Source organism: Rattus norvegicus, chromosome 10, assembly GCF_036323735.1.
Source record: "Rattus norvegicus strain BN/NHsdMcwi chromosome 10, GRCr8, whole genome shotgun sequence".
Taxonomy (NCBI): domain Eukaryota; kingdom Metazoa; phylum Chordata; class Mammalia; order Rodentia; family Muridae; genus Rattus; species Rattus norvegicus.
The window spans coordinates 18,010,258-18,023,468 of NC_086028.1; the positions used below are offsets into that span (position 1 = coordinate 18,010,258).

The 13,211-nt window shown below is 49.4% G+C and overlaps 2 long non-coding RNA genes across 3 annotated transcripts; one reads left to right on the plus strand and one right to left on the minus strand.

Annotated features, from left to right (window-relative positions):
• Positions 1-3,613: 3,613 nt before the first annotated feature.
• On the minus strand, positions 3,614-7,375 carry LOC120095064 (uncharacterized). Of its 2 annotated transcripts, none has more exons than XR_005490113.2 (3): positions 7,171-7,375; positions 4,453-4,492; positions 3,614-3,799 (listed from the first exon to the last, which is right to left on the minus strand). It is a non-coding gene; the product is annotated as an uncharacterized LOC120095064 (long non-coding RNA). The 2 variants fall into 2 exon arrangements; XR_005490112.2 differs by having other exon boundaries at positions 7,155-7,375.
• LOC134480660 (uncharacterized) lies at positions 7,375-8,688 on the plus strand. Its single transcript, XR_010055311.1, has 2 exons — positions 7,375-7,921; positions 8,497-8,688. It is a non-coding gene; the product is annotated as an uncharacterized LOC134480660 (long non-coding RNA).
• The last annotated feature ends 4,523 nt before the right edge of the window (positions 8,689-13,211 follow it).

The window sequence follows — 13,211 nt, forward strand, 5'->3', positions numbered from 1 at the left end:
GGAAGAGAGCCACCATCTCGTGACTTGGCCCACAGAGAGGCTCCTTGAGAGGAGGAGCAGTGGGTGGTCCTGGCCAGTAGCCTGGTCAGCCGAGGACCTCCAGGAGATCTCCACAGGGAATTGAGTTCTGACAGAAAGCCCTCTGCCAGAGCTTGGAAGACGATGCTTCCCTGGTTGCTCCTGGTAACGACTACGAGGAGGCTGACATCTTCTTGACTGTTGCACTGTGAAGACCTTGAGTCAAAAACATCCCACTGAGCACCTGAAGGCAGAACACTGGGAGGTAATAAAAGATGCTCAGAGCCAAGGAGACTTTAGGTCTTTTATTGTGCAGAAATAGATAGCATAGCATGTAACAGAGGCAGCTGGTGATCGCCTCAGGTGGAGACATCGATGCAGCCTTCACGCATGTGTAGGTTTTCACTTCTGAGAGAGGTTGGAAATTCCATTTTATCTATCTATGTATCTATCTATCTATGTATCTATCTATGTATCTATCTATGTATCTATCTATCTATGTATCTATCTATCTATCTATCTATCTATCTGTATCTATGTATCTATGTATCTATGTATCTATGTATCTATCTATGTATCTATCCATCCATCCATCCATCCATCCATCCATCCATCCATCCATCTATCTTTTATGTAGTTCGTGTGTGAAAGAGTGCCTCATTTTGGGTTTTATTGCTGTGAGGAGACAGCATGACCACGGCAACTCTTGAGGAAAACATATCATTGGGGCTGGCTCATCATTTTGGAGGTTTAGTCCATTATCATCAAGGAGGGAAGCATGGCAGCCTGTAGACTGAGATGGTGTTGGAGAAGGAGCTGAGAGCTCTACATCCTGATTGGCATGCAGCAGAAAGGGACTGTCTGTCTCAGTGAGCATAACCCGAGCATATATAACCTCAAAGCCCGCCTCCACGGTGACACACTTCCTCCAACAAAGTCACACCTACTTCAGCAAGACCACACTTCCTAATGGCGCCAGTCCTTGTGGCAAAGCATTCAACCACATGACTCTATGGGGCCACACCTTTTTCAAACCACTGCAGAGAGAATGTGCATGCCGTGGTCTGCAGGTGGGGCTCAAGGAAAACTGGAGTTGGTTCTCTCTTCGGCCAGTGCATTCTTGGCATCAGACTCAGTTTGCCAGGGTTCGACTTTATCCACCAGGCCATCTCACTGGCCACAGATTTATTCTTAATGCAAAGTGTTCTAATGGGAGTAGCACTTCTCTGGCTACTTCGCTGCCTGTGAGACATTTGATAGGATCTAGAGGCATCTTTCAGTACTGAGACTGGAGGATGCTGCTGGATGCTAGAGGCCAGAGGCAAGGCGTGCGGCTAAATGACCTGCAGGGAAGTGCCATCTGGCTCAGGATGACAGTAGGTTGTGGAGGATAGCCCTGGACTCCCAAGAAAGGAATATATGCTCCAAATGTCCCCATCCTTCTGTTGAGAAGCCCCGAGTAAGAAAAAACTCTTGGACCAGACTATAAAGTTGCTGAGCAGACCTGGTGGGACCTCCAAGACTCAGCCTCATTGGGATGCCTTCCAGTCACTGTGAGTCAGAGCTGGCTTCCTACAGAATCCTGGATTGCTACAGAATCAGGACAGGCCCTCACCATTCGCCTTTACATCTCTTTCCCCCCATTCTCTGTCCCATCTCTCTCCTGCTTTTGAGTGGTAGCATGGGCTTTCAAATCCCTTTCAGGTCTAAAAAATAATATTTTTCAGTTATTACCCAACAGAGTCTAATATTGAGACCACAGTTGCTTCTTTAGTCTCCTCAGCTCTGACCTCACTTGGAAGTTCTGCCTGTTGTCCCTTGGATAGAGAGATGGATGTGGCAGCCACGGTGCAACTGGAAAGCAGAAGCCAGGCCAGGGATTCCAACCAGAAGGCTCTTGGTACAGGGGACTAGTTAAATGGGTGCTAAAATGCCAAAAGGACAGAAAGGGGAGAGGGTGGTGACATAGATAAGTGATTACAGGGAGTACCCATTGTCTAGGATGCAGAAGGGAAGGAAGAAGTTACTGGATTCTGTAAGCTGCGGAGACTGCTGTCATCTTGAGAGCTGGTTCTCAAGACAGAGAGAGGAAACTGTTGACCCAGAACCAAGTCAATCTAGTAAGAACAAAGAAACCTTACATATATTTGGGGCTGAGTAAAGCCAAGAATGGGAACACATGGGCAGAGCAGTCTTGAAGCTGTACTCTAGGCTAACAAAATGGTCGCCACATGTGTAGCTTTAAACTCAAGGGCAGCTGTGATGATGTCATTCATTGTAGGTGATGCCAGGTGTAAGGGAGGTAGGCGTGGCTATGGTAGGGATCCACACAGTGTGGGTGGGACGGGGTCCACTGGGCAGAAGGTCAGCAGAGGCTGGCAACCTATCAGAAGTGAGACACGGACAGCCAAGCTTACAGAACTAGACCTAAGGTGTCTGGGATCTGAGAGGCATCTTCCTGGTGCCATTTTAATGTCCCACTTTGAGTTTTTCCCTTGACAGATGGTGGTTCACCTTTCCTTTTACCCTCATGGGCCATGTTCTCTGCCCCTCACTCTGCTCTGCCAAACCCCAGAAGGTCGGGTCTTTCCCTCAGCATCCTCTCCTTAGACATCACAGGAAATCCAATCAGGCTTCAGCCTTCATATCACCCCAGAGGAAAGCCAGGTGCCATGCTTGTGTAACTCTCCACATGGCGGTTAGCCACCCGTAAGGATTTTCCAGCCACACTAACAGCACTAAGGAGAAAAGTACAGCAGGGCAAACACCTAAGTACGGAGAATAGCAGTGACAGAATGAGTCCACACGTCCCATGTCACCTCAGCAGCTGGACTGAGGTCTTTGTGAGTCTCTTTGGTCTCCCGGCGTTGGCAACATGGTCTTCAGTGAAGAAGGAAAGCAGACACAGGAAGAACCCTCACTCAATTGCTCCCTAACATCTTCCTGCATAGAGTGGGTCCTAACTCGACTGGTGACAAGACCACAGAGACTATCCAAAACAACCACTAGGAACTTGGAACCGGAGGAACTTGCAGTAGTGTTTGCGGCTGGTTTCGTGATGGTTTTATCATTTTTACTGTTGGTTGTTTTGTGTTTCCGATGCTCAGGAGGAACCTAGGCCTTGCCCTTGTTAGGTGGCTGCTTTACCACTGAGCTCCACCCCCCACCCCCACCCCCGAGCCCAGGGCCACTGTTTTCTAAGGAAGAATCCAGAAAGATTTGGGTGGGGAGCCAGCAGCTTCTACCACAGGCATTTCAACCACTTCTGCCCTTCTCTGTGTAGACGGCACTGCCCTGTGTGCCGTTTCACCTTGTCAGAGGAATTAACTGTGCCCTGGGGTAGCTGTCAGAGTCCTGCTTCTGTAAGTCACCTGAGGCCCACATCGCCAGCAGGGCTGACATTTCCTGGCCCTGGGCCAGACTCCTATCAGCTGATACAGACAATTTGATCACTTCCACATTGTCCCTTTCTACTTTGATTTTTAGCAAATCCTTTGGAATTTTTTTTTTTTTGAGCTCTAGTCTAGTCAAAACACGCCAGCCAATCCCAACCTCAACACTCGAGACCCAAAGACAATTTAGAACAAAACCTTAATTCAGCCAACAGGCTTTGTTTGTATTTATCAGCCACTTCTCTGAAAGCCTTGCAGTGTGCACTTTTGCTTAGTGACTGGATTAGGAAGGTCTGCTGTCGCTCACCAGGGGCTCCGTAAGGAAACGACATTTAACAACTGCAAACGTTAGCTGGCCACAGATGCAATTTGTTTGTCCAATTGAAGAACTGTTATTAGAATACTGTGTTAGTTAGGGCAGGCATTGCTAGCCCCTGCAATGGCTAATCTCCAAAACATATCAGCTCAACCTAACGAATTCTTCGATTTGAAGGAGTCCTGGCCCAGCAGCTTCGCAAAACTCCCACTCCTTCCACTGTGTTACCGTCCTTTATGACACTGATCCTCTTCATCAGACAGGGTGTGTGGAGAGTGTTCTGGAAATACTCCACCACCATCCCACACCCCACCATCCCCACCACCCCACCACCCCACCACCCACCACCCCCACCACCCACCACCCACCACCCCTACCACCATCACCACCCCACCACCCAATAAGCCTACCACCCCACCACCCCCCAACCCCACCACCCCTACCATCCCACCACTCTACCACCCCACCATGCCCACCACCCCACTACCCTACCACCCAACAACCCTACCACCTCAATACCCCACCACCATACTACTCCTACCATCCCCACCACCCCACCATTCCCACTACCCCTGACCACTCTGCCAGTCCAGCTCCCCACCTCACCACCACCCACCACCCCGCCATCCCCACCACCCAACTACCCTACCACCCCACCACCCACCACCCCCACCATCCCCACCACCCCCACTCAGCTTCCCTTCACCTTCTCATGGCCGAACTCACCGATGAGGACATAGCAATGCAGGAGAGAGCAGGACAGTGTCTAGGAAGGACAGGAAAGGAATAACCAGATCTCTCTCTCTCTCTCTCTCTCTCTCTCTCTCTCTCTCTCTCTCTCCCTCTCTCAGACACCTAACTATTCAGGTGCTTTTCGTATAATACCTTGTAAACAATTATCAAAATTTCCACTTTACAGATGAGAAAACTAACGTTCCGAGAGGTGAGATTTCTGGTCCAAGGGGACACGGTTAATAGGTGAGATGATGTCTTATTTAGGCCATCTGCCATTGGAGCCTATGTTTGTATCAATGTTTTTGCTTTATTCCAGTTTCCCCAATCATAAGACAGATCTGATGCTTACCCTTACTATTTTTAGATGACTCTATATTCCTACTGCCAGAGCAGAACTGTGCCTGCCCACCCCCCACCTTCTTTGACACATAACATTATTATTTTTCCCACGACATTTTAATTCTTTGAGAATTTCATTCAGGGTATTTTGATCACATTCCTCACCTCCCCCACTTCCTCCCAAATACACTCCTACCTCTGTACCAATCCAACTGGGTGACATCTCTCCTCCCCCTCTCTCTCTCCACCTCCCCCTCCCAACTTTTTCTCAACACAATGAGTCCAGTTTGTGTTACCCAACTACTCTTACGAGTAGGGCCTGCCCTTGGGTGTGGTCAACCTACCAGGAGCCACACCGTGAAAGAAAACAGACTCTCCCTCTCCCCCGCAGCTAGTAAATGCCAATGGCTCCTCAGCTCGTGGTGGACTTCGTGCCAACCTCCCTTCCTCCATGCTGGGATTTTGTTTGGCTTGAGCTTGTACAGGTCTTGTGCTCATTGTCAAAACCACTGTGAGTTCGTGTGTGCTACTGCCCTGCTGCGTGTAGAAGTCACCCACTGGCTCTTACAAACTTCCCTCCCCTTTTTCATGACAATCCCTGAGCCTTGGAGTGAGAGGAATGACATCGATGTCCTAGGAAGGTGCTTGTTCTTTGAATATTGGCCAGCTGAGGGTTTCCATGTTAATCATGACCTACGGCAAGCAGAAGCTGCTCTGATGAGCTTGAGAGACACGTTAGTCTACAGGCACAGCAATGTGTTCTTACGAGTCAGTTTAATTCTGTGACCATTTAGCAGAATAATAGCCACAGGTTCTCGACTCTGTTAACCATGCCGGCATGGGCACCGCTTTATGGATCTTGCCTTACATACAATCAAAACAGTAGCTGGTTGCGCCCATAACTGTCATGCCGGCGGGCATGTCTTAATAGTATGTTTAAAGACAGTGTTATTCAGCGGTGTCAAGGCGCTAGCTCATTTAATTAGTTGCTAATGAGACTGTAGTCTCCCCTTTCTGCCCGGATACATGTGTTCATCTGTGAATTCTCTGCTTTAGTTCTCTGTCCCTGTACCTACAGGGTCCGGCTAAGTTTACAAGCATCAGGAGTGCATGGGCACACACACAGCACACAGGACAGCAACCCACTCTGGCTTGCTGCCCACTCGCCGTCCCCGGGATGTGCTACATTTTTCTGCCACTGACTCCGTCCATCTCTTTCTCTGTGATCTTTTCTGACACTTCTAAGTTTAACCAACCTATTCTCCCAAGAGGTCTGATAAATATTCAAGTCTTTTCTCTCCATGGTTTGGTTTTTTTAAAAATATCCCATTCTCTTGGGCATCTGGAATACATTTCAGAGCAAGTCGGCAGGGCTGTGCGGAAGGTTCTTACTACAGGCCTGTAGCCTGTGAGAGGAGGGGCCTCATTTGCACTTTGAAGTCATCTGCACGGTTCAGGGCTTCTCAAGCCAGAGAGATCTGAGCACCTCGGGAAGGGTAGGGGCTGAGGTCCTTTCCCTGCCCACTACCGAGTTGCTACTGTAGCCTGCTGAGTGCTCTAGAATTCTCTGTACTTGGTACAGAGTGGGCCAGGGAAGTTTACTATTGGACATCTCCATGAGACGACAATTACCCCCATTTGACAGATGAAGAAACTGAGGCTTAAGCAACATATCCAAAGTCACATACTAGAATAGTAGTGATTTGTTTTCTTCCTGTGGCCTCATTTGCTCTGGTTATTGGGGACCTTGCCTTCTAGCGGCTAATAACTTAAATGTGCTGGTCAGCATAAAATTAAGTAGGATGGCTTTAAATTAATGTCACCCCCCCTCCCTCTCTCAAGCATGTTTGAGAGTACTCTGAGTAAACAAAGACACTGGAGAAGGTCCACTTCCAAGAGAGTGGCCCACCGATCCCAAACCACTGCCATGGTGGTGAACAAGTATGAATTCCTATGTGTTGGCTGGAGTAGTTGGCTTGCAGGCTTTCTGAGCGTGAGTACTGGCCAGGCTGACTCGGGCAGCTGACAGACTGCAGCCACATCAAGAATACTGTTTGCTTGTCCTCTTGTTTCAGTAAGATTTTGGTTTTTGTGAGCTCAGGCCTCTGAGTGAGGGTTTGTGAGATAGAGGACAGACAGAAAGGCAAGAGGGAAGGCACCTGCCACTTTACTTTAGTGGACTGTCAAAACAGGGTGATGGTTTTGAACTCTACCCTCTCAGCACACTTCTGACGAAGCACAGGCAGGGCTCCCCAGGTCCTAAGCAAGTGCTCAATTCTGCAGAGGGTACCAGTCGGGGTCCTCTAACCAAGCTCAAGTGGACCTGAAGATAGAGACAGGTCAAGGGCTCATACCCCAAATCTGCCCCACCTCCAGGCACTTCTGTGTATCCAGCGGGTATGCAGCTTAGGGGCAGCAAACTGCTCGAGCCACTGAAGTCCTAGAGTGGTTAATGGAATGTGGGTTCATGAAAATGGCTTCTGGCGGGGGTTGGGTGGTGGGGAGTCACAAAGAAGAGGAAAAGATGCACAGAATAGAATGTGGGAGAGGAGACAGAGGTTGCTATGAGTCCTCAGTTCTTCCCTGACATCAGCTGTCTGGAACGGCTCCCAGCCCTGGCCTTTCAGCTCACTGTGGTGCATGAATGACCAAATTCCACCTGACCTTCAGCCGTGTTCTCCTGCCCAGCGGTTGGGGAACAGGGGTCTGATTTAGGATTTTCGGAGACCAGCTCCATCCTGCAGTTACCTTGGGGGACTTGCTGATTTGCTGAAGCTGTCAGAGTGCATTCCAGCAAACTTCTGAGCAGGAGAGATGAGGGATGCAGACACAGTGTCTTCTAGAGCCCAGCGTGGACCCCAGCAACTCCATTCATGGGACAAACAGGGCTTCGCTTTCCACAAGGATTCTAGGAGAGTTTGTGAATTTCCAAGCAGGAAGCTTAGCCTACTCCATGGAGGGACACAGGAGTGGCAGGGGAGTCGGGAAAAGCTGCCTTCTCCCTCAGCAATGGCTTTGCTACAGATGTTCTTTTCTCTGCTTAAATAAAAACCAACGAACACAGCAACCTTCGGATTTTAGAGCACCACACCAAGCCCTTCCTGTGAAATCAGGAATACAGGTGCTGCAGTTTCAGGCTGAACCTGACTCAGATACATTAGAAGTGGCAGACAGGCAGCTAAGTCTTCATGGCTGCCTTGTGGCCTTAGTGGGAAAGGGTGCACCAAGTCAGGCTGAGACTTGATGTGCCAGAGTGGGAAGAGAGAGGGGAGCCCTCTCAGAGGAAAAGAGGAGAGAGAGGGAGAGGGACTCTGTGAGGAAAAGACTGGGGGGGGGAGCGGGGAGCAGCTTTTGGGATGTAAATTAATTAACACACTCATTAATTAAAAAATTAGAAGTCATCGTGTGTAGGGGACAAGTATGACGACCCAAACAGAGACAGAACAGTGAGCAGAGATGACTTGGAGCCCAGGAGAGCTCTTCTACAGACAACCCCTCCCCACCACAGCAAACGCAGGGAACTGTCTTAAGGTTCGTCTGTTTCTCTGCCAATTGTCAGGAAGTTCCCAGGTAAAAAGCTTAAAAATCACATGTAAGGGTGCAGAGGACAGGCAATGATCTTGTGGGGCCCGATGACCTGGCCACAAGCTCCTTTAGCTGCCAAGCCATCTTGACAGTCCAGCTTTTGTTTTTTAGGCAAACGTCAACCCTGACAACAGGAATCCGCTTCCCAATCTGGAAGGGACAGGGCCCACTGTACACAGCAAACGTACACGTTTCTGACTCTAAAACTGGAATGTGCATGCTGGAGAGAGTCTAAAAATTGCCACAAAAGAATGAAGAAAGTGGAATAAAAATAAATTAAAATCCCACCACAAAGAGATTTAACATAGTGGCGTCCCCATGGGCTTCTCTTTGAGTATGGTACATATGTTTACTTAATTTTATTCTTTCCTTTCTTTCTTCGATTTTATATACTAAGTATTTTCTCATGTTACTGCTCTGTCTTTCAACATTACAGAACGTTCTTAGTATAGAGATTACATAACATATTAAGCTATTTCCTTTATGGGGAACGTTTGATTTCCAGCTAATTCTGTTTTGAGAACCTTTGCCCACAGCCTCTTTATTTCTTTAGGACTGAGTCCTTCAAGACCAGCTACTAGGTGGGAACAGAACAGCCCCTCGAGGGAGTACTTACCTCTGTGGACACTTAATGGTGGCTCTCACTGGGGCCATGCAGGGCCCACTTCATCATGCCCTCTGACAGCTGGCCTGCTCCCTTTGGAAAAGGCTAGTGTTGATAGAGTAGTGTGTTATCCCTAGCCTACATCCCAAACTTGAAGGATCTTCCCGTGCAAGGCTCTACAACACTTTCTCTTGATAGAATCTCTCCCCTCCCCCATCCCAACTTCTTACCAAGACAAGGGGCCCTTAAATTAGGAGGATGAGGGGCCCCCACACCTAGGTAAAAAGATACACATGAAATTAACAATCCCTGAGAGAGGGTCTGTGAGTCTTCCCCAGGGATGAGCCCCTTGATACATTATTCACTATGGGGCGGCCAGGCTAATCCTAGAAACACGTAGACCACACGGAACAGAGTCAACAGGTTGGTTGTGAGTTCATTCGTTTACATGTACACACAACTCAATGGTTAAAGAAGGGGAGGTCATGAGTTTGAGAGGGGAGGCACAAGAGGTAGAGGGAAGGGAGCAATGATGTAATAATATTTTAATTATACATATTTTTTAAGTCATAGGATAATTTCAATCTCCCAAATTGGGAAGCTGGTTTATAAAGTCATCACTAGTTCTTTGAGCCTGCTTCCTCACGTTCAATAGAGCCAGTGTCCAGCTGACAGCGTCTGGGGGACCACTGGCTAACCAAAGGACAGCCCATTGGTTGCTAAGCCCCACTCACGCGTGGGGCTCAGCAGGTGCCAGAGTCCATCACGTGGCCCCTTTTTTTGGCACCCCGCTTTAGCCTCAATCTTAAAACCATTCGAGTCGAGTCAGGAGAAATAGACTTCAATGACCGGGTTTCTGTCTGAGGAAGCCAGAACTCTGAGAAGCAAATCAGCTCGCCTAAGCCATGATAGCTGGGAACTGACCAAGAGAGGCCCACACCCGTGGTCTAAAAGGGGGATAAGGAGAGGCCAAATGGGGCCTGCACATCTGGTTTACTTGGCTCACAAAGCCAAAAATAAGGGGAAAAAGTAAATAGGATAAAATCAAATAAAGCCAGCCTTCAAATTTCACATCAGCGCGGTATAGGATTTCGACCTCTCTGGAAACTGAGCGGGTGGGAGGAGCTTGGTGATGACCCGGCCCCTTCCAAAGCCAGGGCCTCAGATTCACCAGATCCACAGGTTGTGTGGATTCCAGACCCGCATCCTCTTGGTGCACTGACCCTCCCGGCTCTTGGGATCTAGGGTTTCTGTGGGCTCCCACGCCCACTCTCCTGCTAACCTGGGTCGGCTTGCACCGAGAGGCCAGGGGATGGCCCATCGCATGAGCCGCCGCTGAGCGGGCCTGTCCTGCGGCTAGGCCACTGCAGTCCAGGAATCTGGACTTGAGTTGTTCTCCTCCCAGCCACATGCATGCGGGGTGAGCTCACCCTGGCTCCCTGCCTCCTTCCCCCAATCTCTCCAATTAAAAACATATTACCTTCCCGCTCCGCCCGGAGCAGCCCTGGGCCGCAGCTTTATTTTATAAACACATTTAGACACGTTCAAAAAGGAATGATTCATGCTGGACCTGAGCGCGGCGAAACGCGAGGCTGGCTGAGCGCTTTCACAGGACAAGCATCCTGCGCTGGACCAGGCCTGGCCCTCCGGGGGTATCATCTCTCCTGCGCCAGGTCGGAGGATTACCTGGTCGCAGCTGGAAGGACTTACCCACACGGCCACCTTTCGGCACCCCCAGCGCAGCCCCAGCCACCGCAAGCTCTTGGAAGGGCAAGATGCAGCCCACCCCCTTTTCCCAGGAGAATTCCTTGGGTACCTCCCCCTCCTGCCGCTGGCCCCTCCTCCTCTCCCTTTCCTCTCTAGGCTCAGGTTCTCATTCGCATCAAAATTTGAATTCCTTTCTCTTACCCATTCCTGAACCGTTCTGTACGGTTTTGTGGCTAATTTCCTGAGAGCCCACCTCCTGAGCCCTGAAAGGCAAGTGGCAGGTGTCAGAAGAATAGAAATAATCCTGTAAGGTTGCTGAATAAAGAGCCCTGACTGTGCACGCCCTGACTGTGCTCGCCCTGACCGTGCTCCCCCTGACTGCTCATGAGGGTCCGCGGGTCCTTAGTGGCATGCAATTCTCCGGAAAGTCCTAATGAACAGACATTGTTCCGGACAAGTCCATTTCCCAGATGAGGAGATGGACGCCTGGTAGGACTTGATTCAGGCAAGTCTATCAGTAGGGATCTACCTTAGCTGTCAGAACCGGAACCATGTGTTCTCCTCATTTGACTTGACAAACCAAGAAGATCCGGGAGAAACTTCCCAATCTGGCGAAGGGCCCCAGACACTTGCCCCGCACTACAAGGCTTATGGCTTCACACCTGGAATTCTAGCAGGAACTGAGTGGGGTTTTCTGAAGGCAGGGATGTGTGCTTGGCAGCCTACCTCCTTAGAGCATTATTACCGTGACTACATCTTTTGTTTTTGTATACAACTTTTAGATATATTCATGCACTTTTAGTGCATGGTGTGTGTGTGTGTGAGTGTAGAGTTCAGAGGACAACTTGCAGGAGACCGTTCTTTCCTTCCACCTTTTAGGTCCCAGGTTATCAGCTTGGCTGCAGACACCCACTGAACCATCTCGCTGGCCCTGCCATGACTGCTAAAACCGAATCCCTCACAAAGGTCAGTCTTGTGAGGATGCAGGGCCTAGAGAGCTCTGGTGGCAGAAATGCAGACAGCGCAGACACTCTGGAAGACGGCCTGTCAGCTTATTGCTAAGTTAAACATTCAGTAACTGCGCTTCCCGGCATCTTGACACAAATGAGGTCAAAATTAATGCCCCGTACAAGCCTGCTCAGGAATGGCCGCAGCAGCTTTACTCATTGCCAAGACTTGGAAGAGGCTGCAGGAGGTGAGCAGTTCAAGAAACTGATCCACCAGGCGATGGGCTGACACAGCTGACAGCCACACTGCTGCCTTCTTGAACCCTGGCTCTCTAACCTGATGTGTCTGTGATAATTAAAACGGAAGCAGACTCAGGAGGCAGGTGTTCCAACTTCCCCTCTGTTGCTGAGGTAAAACTTTCTGACTGAGCGCAACTTTGGGGAGTGTCTTAATCATTGTTCGGTTGCTGTGAAGAGACACCATAACCATAGCAACTCTGACTAAAGGAAACCTTTAATTGGGCTGGCTTACAGTTTCAGAGGTTTGGCCCATTGCACTGTGGTGGGGAGCACGGCAACACACAGACAGATATGTGCTAGAGAGGTAGATGAGCGTTCTAAGTCCAGATCTGCAGGCACCAGAAGAGAGATCCACTGGGGCTGGCATGGGCCTTTGGAAACCCAAAACCCACCTCTAGTGACAGACTTCCTCCAACAAGACCACACCTATTCCAACAAGGCCACACTTCCTAATCCTTTTCAAGTAGTACCACTTCCTAATAACCTAGCATTCAAATATATGAACCTATAGGAGCCGTTCCTATTCAAACCACAACAGGGAGGAAGGGTGTTATTTTAGCTTTAGAGATTACAGTCCATCATCGAGGGAAGTCAGAGCAGGAACTCAAGCAAGCACTTGAAGCAGCCATTCCTTAATGTCACCTGCTATCCCACATAAAGGCTCATGCTTACACAGTCCAGGACCACCAGCTTAGGGAATGGTGCTACCCACAGTGGCTCTGTGACCATTCCTGCAGGCCCCGTAACCCCAGGGTGATCAGGAGACTGTGTGTCATCCTTTAAAACACAGGCTAGGAGCTTTCACAAAGCTGTCATAGCTATGAACAGCCTAAGGACACGCGGTGACTAGATATCACACACGTTTGGAAGGGGACATTCAGTTAAAACCCAAGGAACTCTGAAAAGACCACAGGCTTGAACCGATAGCAGTTTGTTAACTAATAGTTCTGTTCACTAACAAAAGAACCCCATTAAAGTCAGGTGCACCAAGAGGAAGTCCACAGGCTGAGGCGGGGGTGGGGGGGTGGGGGGGGGATGGCCCAGGGGAATTCTGTGCAATTTGTCTAGTTTTTCTGTCAATCTAGAACTCTGAGAAGGTGAGAGATGAAATGGAGCAGACTTTCAAGTCAGATAATGTGCGGTTGTAATCTTGCTTTAAAACATCCTTTGGCTGCCTGACCTTGGGTAAATTCTCCCCACCTCCTGAGCCTTCTGCTTCACTTTCACAGAACAAGCCTAAGAGCTGGTTTTAGCTGGCTGGGATGTTT